Consider the following 13,313-nt stretch of genomic DNA (forward strand, 5'->3'; position numbering starts at 1 on the left):
CTACCCTAGTGAATTACTCACTCCTACTTACCTGACAATCTGTCAGACTCTGTTGGGTGTATTAAGGTAGAAAATGATCAGATTCAGTGTGATACTCCAAAAGAATCATTGCTCTGGGAGCTAAGAGAATCATTTTTAATTACTTGGCTTTGTCTAAAAATTGTGTCACCTTGGGTAAGTCATTTAAAGTCTCTGATTGTTTAATTTCTCATTTACAGAGACATTAGACTAGAGTAAGAACTTGGGTTTCACATTTCATTCTGATTTCTTCCATCCTACCAAGAATTATCTTTCTGTAATATATTACTTGCCTTCTAAATGTACAGCTCAAAGTTGTCCAAGATACTCATTTGATTCCATTATCACTTAAAAATAATCTGAAGCCTGGCACCTGTCTCTCATGCTTGTGATCCCAGCTAGTCAGGAGGCTGAATAAAAGAATATCTGAATAAATATTATTTGAATAAAAATAACAAGTTATATACTATTGTTCTACTAATAAAGATTCTATTAGTGGTTTGGTTTTCCTGTTTTCAGGGATCATTTTTTAAAAAATATATTAAGCTATGGCTAGAAACACAGTTCAGTCAAACAACTTGTGCAGCAGATGTGAGCTCCTGGATCTAATACCCCAGAAGTGAAGAGAAACTATTTAGCTAGAATGACACATCAGTCTTATGTGCAAAACTGCTATATTCAGGTTGAAGAATAGAGAAGGCCTATGTGCTACAAACTTCATTCTACGCTTTGTCACTGACTTTCTTCTGGGGTTAGGCTGACCACTTAACTTCTTCTTACCCAAATATTTTTTTACTTGTACCATGAAATTAATCAGTTACTATAAGCTAGCTTCAGTAAACCGAGGCAAATACAAATTAAAAATCGTTTGAGATCACAATGCCCAAGGGAGAATGTCGGAAGACTTAAAAAAATTAAAAATAAATAAAAGAATAAAGTTGCTTCCTTCAAGCTTTGTAATTGACAATCTAAGTGCCTCACACTTTGGAGAACTCTCACATGGGCTTTAGGTTGCCATGGCAACTAGCTACTGCTATTACTGCCTACCAGGAAGGATCCAAAAGTAAGGTAATAATTTAAGTCTTTCTCCCGGCCATGTCTTATGAAGTGGCAAATATTTACCCTTCCAGTTACCCACTTTCTGCTCCATCAAATGCCATTTCTTACTTGGTGTTTCCCTTCTTTAGAGACACACAGTTCCACGAGCCAAGGTACAGAATAATTCTTTTTCTTCCCTGGTAGATCAAAGAAAGGTTATGAAACTCACAGAAAATAGGGCTTGTGTCAGGGAAGATTTTCTTTTTGGGGGGAGGGGTGGATATCAGAAGGTAGTTCTTTATTCCTTCAATTAGGACTAGAGAGTAGAAGCCTATGAAATTACCCTTATAATTCCAGAGAGAGTGACAACTATAATTACATCTTTTCTTAAGGCAAAATAGAATCAAAGTTGAGTATCATAGAATTAAGTTAAATACACGGTCTTTTATTTGTGCATTATGACCTGGGAGCAAGACAATCCACGGAGGCATGGTTAAAAGTGACAAAGGAATTTTACACTATTTATACCAGAAAGGGAGCCAGCGACTATCTTGGCCTTGGCCTAGCTCCCCAGAACCAAGAGCAGCCTCAACCTCCAAACCTCCAAGCCTCCAAAGGGCAGCACCCACCTTTATTAGTCAGTCTGCAAACCACCAATTGGTCTGCAAACCTCCAAACATTAGACCTCCGAAGGTCCCATAATAACCAGCAGGGTCCCAAAATTCAGCAGGGCCCGATAATCTGTGTGGCCCGGTGGACCAGCTCACTGGAGAGGGCCGGGCATGCTGCTGGAAGGGGTGGGGCATCAAGCCCCACATGGTGAGCTGTCAAGAAGTGATTGGACAGTGGGCAGCTTGGGGAAGGAGCATGAACAGGAAACCCATTGGAGTGGGGAGAGGCACAGCCTATATATGGGCTGCATGTCTGCAGCAACAGAAAGGGGAGAAAAGCGGGGAAGATCTAGTAGGAAGGAAGGAAGTGGTGAGACAGCAGGAGAGGAAAGACCTGGGAAGAGAGAACGTGGAGGGAGAGCAGGAAGGGAAGCATACCAACTGGCCACTGGGTCGGGTCATAGCAGGGCAGGCCTGCAGAGAGTGGAGAGGCCTGAAGAAGGAAGTGGTGGAAGGGAAAAGAGGTAAAGACCTGGAAGGAAGGACAGGCCTGTAGACAAGGAGGAAGGAAGGGAAAAGAAAAAGGCCTTGCCCTTTGAAGCTTTGGAGGTCATAATTGGGGGGGTTGGTGGTGTGCAGACCAATTGACAAAGGTCGGGGCTGCCCAGTGGAGGCTTGGGCGTTTGGTGGTCAAGGCTGCTCTTGGTTCTGGGTATCCAGTCCGGAACAAGGTAGTCATAAGCCCCTTTCTAGTGTAAATAAATTTATTATCTCGCACTTCAGAAGTCATAATTCTCCAACACTCCACACTTTCGAAGGGGAAGACTTTTCCTTTTCCTTTCTTCCTCCTTCTCTGCAGGCCTCTCCACAGGCTTCTCTCAAGGCCTCTCTGCAAACCTCAGGCCTCTCGGCAGATCTCAGTCCTCTCCACAGGCCGGCCCTGCTCTGCTCTAGTGGGCGCCTCTTGCCATCTTTCTCTCCACTGTCCCTCCCCCTCCATACCTACCCACCCCCTACTCCCTCTCCAATGGTTCCAACCTCCACTCGCATGGCTCCTCCCCCAAGCAGCCCACTATCCAACCACTCCTTGATGCCCCACCCCCTCCAGCAGCCTGGCCCCAGGGCAGTGAAGCCAGCCTCTTGACTCCCCACCCCCTCCCAGGAAGGACGGTTCTTCCCCTCCACACACTGGTTATTACCTATGTAATTACACTTTTTCTTTTCTTTTTTTTACGTTCCCTTTTTAATAAGATCTGATGACTTCTGGGTTACTCATGAATTGAACCAATGCTAAAACTTCCATCTTCTGCTCAACTATAGTCATAAATTACAATAAAAATATATTTTGAAAATCACATGGCCACACTGAAAACAAAAATATTGTGATTAGGAATCAGAACTATCACACTGAAATGCTCATGAGGATCAGTACTTTATACTTTACCCATAAGAAACTGAAGTCATGGGCCTGGAGTAATCTACCGGGAGTTCCACAACAAGAAACAGAGAAAATGGGTGTAAAGCAATTCTGCACGGTTGAATGCTTATAATTTTTCAATACCAAGGAAAAGCTGTCAGACTAGCAAAAGTTTACTATGCAAGATACATAAACTAAAAATTCCTATCTAAACCCATTGCAATAAAAGTACAGATTCTTAAGGTAAAGAGAAAATCCTACAAAATCAAAACCAAAAACAGATTAGCCATAGATATTGATTAGTAAAAATAGATGCTTAAGGAAAATTAAAAGTAAATTTCCAAAGGAAAAATAACTGTGTTATAATTCTATAGCAGGCTGAACTATAATTTATGAGGACATTTTGAGGCCTATTATAAAAACCTAAAATAAAGACCATTATTGCAGCAACAAGTAATGTCAGTTTTGGACTAAATGAATTCATTTGAAGATTTTAAAAAGTAGTGCACAAGAACAAAAAAATATTTTCCTGACATCACATTATCTGACCTTTTCCGCTTGACTCATGGGGGGAGGAAGGGGGGGAAGGAGAAGGATTGGGATTGGGAGGGGGGGAGGCTGGGTAGGGATGTGAAGGGTAAACAAAGGAGGAGGCTGCAATGCTTGGTAAGAAATGTACTCATTATCCTGCCCATGTAATTGTAACTCCTCTGTACAGTATGTTCACAAATAAAATAAAATAAAATTTTAAAAAAAGAACAAAAAAAAGAGAATCTAGAAAGCATATTGTACAATGAAAATAAGAATTATTTATAAACAAAAAACCCTAATATTTTATGTTTATAAATTGATGTATCTAACACTCTAGGCAAAAGTTAAATGGGAGTTGGAGAAATTTTTGAAAATGAAAATATAGGGCTGGGAAGGTGGCTCAGTGGTAGAGCGCTTGCCTTGCATGCCTGAGGCCCTGGGTTCGATTCCTCAGCACCACATAAGAAAAAAGCAGGAAGTGGCGCTGTGGCTCAAGTGGTAGAGCACTAGCCTTGAGCTGAAGAGCTGAGGGACAGCGCCCAGGCCCAGAGTTCAAGCCCCACGACCGACAAAAAAAAAAAAAAAAAAAAAAAAGAAAACAAGAAAAGTAATCAAATAAAAATTAGGACAGATTGAAAACACAAAATAGTAAAGCAAAGGCAAAAGCAAATATACCAAGTATCATAAACACATAAAACATCATAGTGCTTTCCTAAAGATAAAGCTTCAATTGATTTTAAATAATCTATGTTATTCCTCAAATTACCCAGAAATGAGTAAAATAGATAAAAATGCCAACACAAATAAACATAAAGAATAGTAATATATTTGTCATTAACATAAATCCCTTAATGATGAACATTAAAACTTCCTAAGATAAAAGATTAAACCTAGTAAAAAGAACAATTCATAAAATAAGACTGAAATATATTCCAGAATGTGATCTTTACCCACCCAACCTTTAATCTCAAACTTAATTAGGTCAATGTATTTGTTGGATTCTGGGAACTCAATTGCAGTACTGAGGACTGAACCCGGAGTCTCATACATGCCATGCAAGCGGTCTATTACTTGACAGATGTCCCAGAACCCATTTTGTAGATGAGATTATAAACATGTACTACCAACCCTGGCTGGTATTCATCTTTTAGGCCTCATTTTGAGAATAATAGAATTTAATTCTTAACAATCATAATTAAAATATATATGCTCATTTCTTCACACATTGTTTATATATTTTTTGTTTGTTTATTTTTATTTTTTATTGTGAAAATACTGTACAGAGGGGTTACAATTACATGGGTAAGATAATGAGTACATTTCTTATCAAGCATTGTAGCCTCCTCCTTTGTTTCCTCTTCCCATCCCTTCCCATCCTTCCCCCACCCCCCCACCCAATCCTCCCCACATTGTTTATATATTTTGATGAAATTGAGCCAAAAATGTATTATGTGAGAAACATTCTCATGCTATGATCACATGATATCATCATATGATCATTTTATTATCCCTCAGATAAATATGTATATGTGTGTCTAATTAAAAACTAGTGCAAATGGCCTCATCTGTATAATTCTTCGATATGAGCATTTAAACTGTTTCAGAGCATTTGTCCCAAAGTCTATTTTTATTTTATTTTATTTTTTTTTGCCTCTGAGTGGTTTTTGTATGTTTTTTATTGTAAAAATGCTGTACCAAGGGGTTATTTATATATGACATCTTCTACTATTACTCTGCTTCTTTTTTTCCCAGTGGGAGAACATTAGAGTCAATTCTAATGAGGATTTCATTGACATACTAAATTTTGTATATGAATATTTATATGTAATTAGCACTTATTTCTTAATTATATACTTAAAAACATAAAGTTTTATCATAGTTTTGCCAGTTCTTATTTTTTCCCATTTAAAATTAGAACACAGAAAGAATCAAAATCATATATAACTAGAAAATAAATAAAACCCAAGATGTCAGAGCAAACTAATGTGTGACCTCATTGGGATAATTCTGAAAAGCATTTGTTATCTATTAAAAAAAAAGATGAATAAATTATTTTGTTAAAATAATTTCTGTGTTGTATCTTTTGATTGAGATTACATAGGGAGCCTAGTCAGGAATGGATCCTAGTTAGGAATGGACAGAAAAGAATGTATCTCCCTTGAAGGCTATACCTTAAATTGAAAAGTCACCTAGAATAAGAGTTTGGATGGAATCTATGGTTTTCAATCAAATACATGTTTTGTGACTTGGCCACAAATGACTTATTTTAGTAAGTGGCCAGGCCAGAAAGTTAGTTTTCTCCTTAATCTTATGCCTTCTCTATTCACCATAGTAACCTGTCTCTTAAGAATAATGTTGAATAAAACTTTACTCTGTAGTTTAATGTAAAGTAGGAGAATACTAATTTAATGTCATTCCCTTAACACCTCATGAAAAGAAAACATGAGTCCTTTTAACATCAAACACGCTTCCCTGATGCCTATTTCTTGTCAACAGACACCATTTAATCTTTGAGAGGCAGATGCACACTTCTTTTGGCTGAAAGTACAGAGAGCAATTTTAGACCAAACACATCAAGGGGGAAATTGGGAATACTTGTGACACTCAATGGCTCTGTTTTGGAAATGCTTTTCTAGTACTGGACAAAAACTGGCCTCATGCTGGCTTCCCAGATTCCTCCCATGGAGTGTAATCTCTTGAGAGGTTTTTTTTTTTTTTTTCATTATTATCTTTACTGCTTAGATCAACACCAGGCAGATTGAGTGAAAATAGCCTTTAAAATCCATTTTTAATGTTTCAAGCAGACAAATTAGTTGTGAATTATTTATCAAGAACATCCAGGTGGATGCTAATAAGTCAAATCAGTTTTGTGCCTTCCTGTTACCTAGAATGTTTGAGCCTTGAAAATACTGGTGTCACTCATTTTCCTTTCTTTACCAGTTTTCTATTTGTGTTTAAAAAATAATTTGGCATGCTATCAGAGAACTGAAAGATGTTTGCTTCTTTATTCAATGGTGACATAGTCAAACTATTAAGAAAAATCAAATAATACCTGGTCAAACAACAACAAAAAAAACCCACACACTAAAAAACAAGTTTAGGTGTTAAAGAGAAATTCAAAGAAGGTGTTGGGAAAAGAAGAAACTTAAGAAAGAAAAAAAATATATTAGAAAGTTAGGATTCATGTGCACAATACTAACCCCATTGTGATAGTTAATGGACTTGTTTTTTGTTTGTTTTGCCAGTCCTGGGACTTGTACTTTGAGCCTGGGTACTGTCCCTAAGTTCCTTTTTCTCCCTCAAGGATAGCTCTCTACCACTTGAGCAGCAGCACTACTTCCGGCTTTTTTGTGATTAATTGGATATGAGTCTCTCAGACTTTCCTGCCCCAGATGGCAGAGATCCTCAGATCTCTGCTTCCTGAGTAGCTAGGATTATAGGCATGAGCCACCGGTGCCGAGCAATGGACTTATTTTAAGGAAATAACAAATCAACTAAAACTTCTTGAGGTGCAACTTTGTGAAATGCATGTGAATCTCTTCTTTCCACTGATGACCCACATTTTTAGTCAACTCAAAAAATGTTTTATTACTGTGCAAAGCACAGACAGTTGTACACAAGATCAACAAATTATCTTCAAATACAAAGAATTAAGAACTCAGTATATTTTGACCATGTATTGATGGGGAAACCAAAATAGAGAAAAACTGATCATCTTGTCCACATTTCCATAGTTAGCAAGTGGAAGAGGGGAAGAACTTGAACAAGGCTGTTCTTCCTTTGGAGCTGACTGATCTTAATCATTCACTATACCTAGCAGTAGCAAAAATATTGTAAAATATTTGAACGACCATTTACCAAAATAATAAAATTGCCTCAGAAGTGTCCTGTATATAATTTGCACAAAACGCTCATTCTGATGGATATAACAGAATTGATGACTGTGCTCTTCTCAGGCTGCAAGTTTCTGCTGAGTGAGCTTTCTGCTCAAATTGGTGTTAAGTAATATTACTTCAGGATGGGGATGATGCCAAAAGTAGACGACAGAGAAAAATGCAGTGGAGATAAGAGAATTGCAAAAACATGAATAAGAAATATTGTGCATTTTAAATCTACCAGGGAGGCTTAAAATAGACCGATAGAACAAGAAATAAAACCTGAGTTCTTCTACGAAGCTTACATATTTTTCTTATGGAAAACTTCATTCTGTTAATAATGCTGTTCTCTAAGTCTGAGCACCTTTGAAGATGAGGAATCTGAAGTGCAGGATGTGGAGATGGAGTTTAAACCCAAATACCTTTCTCATGAAGTCTGTGGTTCTCTCTCCCAACTCTCTTTTTCGCTTAGTGTGCAGTTGATATTTATTAAATACAAATCATAAATATATAAATTACTTTAAATGTTTCTACACTAAACTGGTGTTCTTTTTTGTTAGTGAGATTTACATTTTTATGGCCAACATACTTGAGAAAACAATGCAAAGGGAAGGACCTCTTTAGCTCTTAGTTTCACCTGTTTTTACTCCATAATCCTTGGCAGCCCCATTAATTCTAGGTCCACGGTGAGACAAAACGTCTTGGCACAGGAGTATGTCGTATCCATCCCAGTGGACAGGAACCTAAGTGACATCGGGATAAAGGAGCCAGGGTAGTCTTTAAAGTCCCACCCACAGTGACTTATTTCCTCCAAATGGACCACACCTCTTAAGAGCTTCCGTGAATCTCCCAAATAGCACCACCAGCTGGGGACCAAGTGAAATGGGGACATTTCATATTCAGACTAGAAAAGTACTAGAAAAGGTAAAATTTACAAAGGCAAAAGATTGAAACATGACATTTGAGTCATGAACATGTCCAAATTCCTTTACCTAAACAGGTCTGATGAATAACATAGTGCTTGCTGTTTGGGATAATTTGATTCCTAGTTTACTTGATTAATAAATATTTAGAATACATTACAACAGAAATATCTGAGTTTCTGGGAAAACAATGATCAAAACCACATTGAGATTCTACCCTTACTCCAATTAGTTTTGTTTTTATTTCGTTTTGTAAAAATGTGAGTCCTAGGGCTTGAACTCAAGGCCTTACTTAGGCACTGTCCCTGAAGGTTTTGCTCAAGGCTAGCACTCTACAATTTGAGCCACAGCACCACCTCCCCTCTCCCCACCCCCCACCCAATTAATTGGAGATAAGAGTCTCCTGCCTGGCCTGCCTTGGAGCCTTGATCCTTACATATCAGGCTCCTGAGTATCTAGGATTACAAAAATAAGTCATTGGAGTGCTCAGCCTAAAAGAAAGTCATTTAAAATTAAAATTCCATTAATTTTAACTGTTACATAAAATGTAAAAATGATATCTATATATAGGGTAACATAATGTTTTGATATATTTGTATATTGTGTGGTGCTAAAGTCAGGTTACTTGTATGTCTTCAAACACCATTTCTTTATTATTAAAATATTCAGGAGGTAGCACGAACATGCAACCCTACTTATGCAGGGGACATATATAGGAAGATGATGATCTGACACAAGTCACAGCCAAAACAAAATGCTTATTTGAATATCAAAGACCCTATGTGAAAAATATACCAATGCAAGCAAAAGGGCTGGAAGAGCGGATCAGGTAAACAGTGCTTGCCTAGCAAGACAGGTCTTGAGTTTGAACCCAGTACCATCACACAAAAAAATAGTCTTTTGTAAATATGTTAGAAACAACCCCTGCTCACCCTCTATTTGATGTTGGTATCATGTGTGGAGGGGAAGGGAAAAACAAATGGTTTAAATAGGGATACAGGTGGACCCATTGCAACAATGAGATGTACAAGTCATTATGTGGAAAAATGAACTTTACAACTTTGGAGTGGGGGGAAAGGGAAGGGAAGGAGAAGCAAAGGAGGGGCAGCAATGCTTGATAAGAAATGTATTCATTACCTTGCCCATATAATTGTAACTCTCTGTATGGTATTTTCACAATAATAATACAAAAAGTCTTTTGAAACATACAGTACATAATTGTTATCTATAGTTGCCTACCATGCAACAGCACACCAGGAATTCTTTCTTCACCCTAAATGAATTTAATACTCATTAAATAATATTGTCTCAACACTGCCTCCCCTGTGCTTTGCCTAGCCTCTGGTAGCTACTACTTTTCTCTCAACTTCTACCCAAATCAACTTTTATGTATGTACCACATCTGAGTATAATGTCTTCTTTGCATATATTAAGATGGCCATGTGTTTTTTTTTTACTTTTGTTTCGTTGTACATTGATTCACATTTATGGATGTGCATATGTTAAGACATCCTTGCTCCCTTGGGATGAATCATGGCAAATGATCTTTTCACTTTGCTGTTGGATTTGGTTTGCTGGTTGAGCATTTTTGTATGTTTTTCAAGGATATTGGTCTATATTTTCTATTGTTTCATTCTTGTCTGTTTTTTTAGTATCCGAATAATGGTTGCCTTGTAAAATAAGTTTAGAAGTTTTCCTTCTTCCTTGTCTTTTTCTGGAATAATTTAAGAATTGTTTTAGTTCTTCTTTAAGTGTTGAGTAGAACTCATGAGTAGTGACTCTATCATCTGTCCTAAGCATTATTTTGATTTTTTTATTTCTTATTCATTCTTATTACTTACTATTGGTCTATTTAGATTGTTCTTAATTGTCATGATTTGATCTTGTGTCTGGGAATCTGCTATTTCCGACAGGTTGTTTCATAATAATCTCTACTGACATTCTATTCTGGTGTGTCTTTAAAATGGTCTGTTAATAAGATGATGCTAAACCAAATGAATCCCAAGATATGGACACAAGAGGTTCTTTCTTTGTTGTTTTTAAATGTACTGTGTGAATTTTTTTTGTTTCTTTTGTATGTTCTTCCTTCTATGGTATATGCCCTGTTGTCACTGAATTTGATTTTGGTACCCTGCATCTTGTATATACATTTACCTAACTTGGGGAGAGGATGGAGAATAACAAAATGCTGAAACAAGGACATAGGATGACCCATTGTAACAATGATACTCACAAGACACTATGTTGGAAATGAACTTTACAACTTTGGAGGGGTGGAAGGAGTTGGGGAAGTGGGGAGGGAAAGGATAGGAGGAGAAAAACAATGGAGGGGGCAACAATGTTCGACAAGAAATGTACTAGTTACCTTATTCATGTAATTGTAACCCCTCTGTACAGCATCTTTACAATTAAATTATTTTTTTTAAGTGTTCTGTTACTGAGAAGAGAAATTTGGATACTGGGAATGACCACAAGATGATGATATAACTTTAGAGAATAGAAAAATATTTAAGCTAATTACACGTAGACATGATAAATTAAACAGGACTCTACACATTCACATAGTGAAACCAAAGGAGGATATTCTTAGGAGAGTACCACAGAGGCTCAATAGCTATATGGTTATACCATAGAAAATAATGTTTATCGGAAAAAACTCCAAATAATGGCAAAAAGATTTTTGTTATCTTTCTGGGTTTTTTTCTCCTTTGTCACCATTTTTCTTTTTTGTTCCTTTTGTTTTACATGTCAGTTTATCTGTTTTATGGGGCAAGGGGCTTGAGAGGGAAAAACTGAAAGAAAACAAGGAAAGGGGTGGTACTGTTCAAAAAGAAATGTACTCATTACCTGACCTATATAACTGTAACCTCTCTGTTACCTCACTATTATGAGAAAATAATAAATAAATAAACATTTAAGCTATAAAACATCTGTAAATTTCAGATGAAATGTAAGAAAGATAATGTGCTAGTAAAATTCACTTCTCAGACATTCATTTATATCCAGTATATAGTAACAGGAATCACATTGATCTTCCGAAACCACCAAAATAGGAATGAAGGACAAAAGTTTCCAAAAGTCAGAAGACAAAAATGAAATGAGCCCTAGGATAGTCCCAACTTCCAGGTCTAAGACTATTCCTAGGTTATTAACACCAAGAGGGGACCAAGGAAAATCCTGGTGGAAAACCCTGAGTGGAGATGAACCCAAGAGTTTGAGCAGAACAAAACAGAACTGACAGACCAGAGTAGTGGAGATAAAAAGAAAGTTGCACAGAGAGAATATAGGACACCTACAGTATCCCCCTCAAGTACTCAAGAGAGTGCTCATCTGTGTATAAAGTGAAGAAAGTACCCACAGTTAGGGTAAATATTAATTAAAAGCATTGGAGAACTTGCCTAATGTTTATTCCCACTAAGCAGTTTAGCAAAACCCGCAATTCACAAGACAACAAGCAATAACCTCAGGAAGGTTTTTGCCTCAACAGATTAGAATAAATACATGAGCATTACTTATCTGAAGAACAAACATATGGATCAAATTGTTTCCAAGTAGGCTAATTGGATCCCAAATCTCAAGAATATTTATAGGAATATAAAAATACATCCCTAAAAATGTTAAGTTTCAACATGTGGCATATAATCAACTGAACAAGTGACTTTGGCAAGATTGCATAGTATAACAAGCGAAAATGCATTTCTATGTCAGCAGTGCACAACCAGAAATTGAAATAAAAATAGCATTTAAGCCAGGTGCCAGTGGCTCTTACCTGTGGTCCTAGCTACTCAGGAGGCTGAGATCTGAGGACTGACACAAAGCTAGCCCAGGCAGGAAAGTACATGATAATTTTATCTCCAGCTAACCAGCAAAAAGCTGGAAGTGGAGCTATGACTCAAGTGGTCGAGTAGTAGCCTTGAATAAGAAGGCTAGGGCACTGTCTCTGAGTTCAAGCCCCAGAACGAGCACACACACACAAGCACACACACACAAGCACACACACACACGTAATATTTAAAACAACCCTCCAAAATGAAAGATGTAGGGTAAATCTGTCAAAACATGTGAAAAGTTTAAAAATTGTGATTAGCTCATATGATCTGAGTGGCAGAGAAGTTTGTACCTTAGCTTGGATCTATTGTAGAATCTTCTCTTGCTCTCTATCACTTAGAAAATGAAAGCCATACAGGCCGAAATTTTCTTAAAAGAGACTCAGAAACACAACAAATCAAAGAAAGGTTGGACAAATGGGACTGCATGAAATTGCAGAGCTTGTGCATGGCAAAGGACATAGCTAGCAAGATCAATAGAAATCCCACAGACTGGGAGAAGATCTTCACTAGTCATACAACAGACAAGGGTCTCATATCTAAAATATACCTGGAACTCAAAAAATTAAATCCCCCAACAACAAATCCTCAAAGAAATAACTGCCCAATAAATAAGTTGGCTAAAGATTTAAAGAGAAACTTCTCTGAAGAGGAAAGAAAGATGGCCAATAGACACATGAAGAAATGCTCAACCTCTCTAACCATAAAAGAAATGCAAATACCACCTCACCTCAGTTAGAATGGCTATAATCAAGAACTCTAATAACAATAGATGCTGGAGGGGATGTGGACAAAAGGGAACCCTTACTGCATTGTTGGTGGGAGTGTAAACTTGTTCAACCACTTTGGAAAGCAGTATGAAGTTTCCTCAAAAGACTCCACATAGAGCTCCTCTATTACCCAGCAATCCCACTTTTGGGCATTTACCCAAATGATCACAAACAAGACCATACTAAAGCTACCAGCACAACTATGTTTATTGCAGCATTATTTACCATAACTAAGCTATTTACCATAGCTAAGCTAAGCTATGGAACCAACCCAGATGCCCCTCAGTAGATGAATGGATCAAG

The sequence above is a fragment of the Dipodomys merriami genome, unplaced genomic scaffold (assembly GCF_024711535.1).
Source record: "Dipodomys merriami isolate MVZ:Mamm:240054 unplaced genomic scaffold, mDipMer1.0.p SCAF_10, whole genome shotgun sequence".
In the NCBI taxonomy this organism is placed as follows: Eukaryota; Metazoa; Chordata; class Mammalia; order Rodentia; family Heteromyidae; genus Dipodomys; species Dipodomys merriami.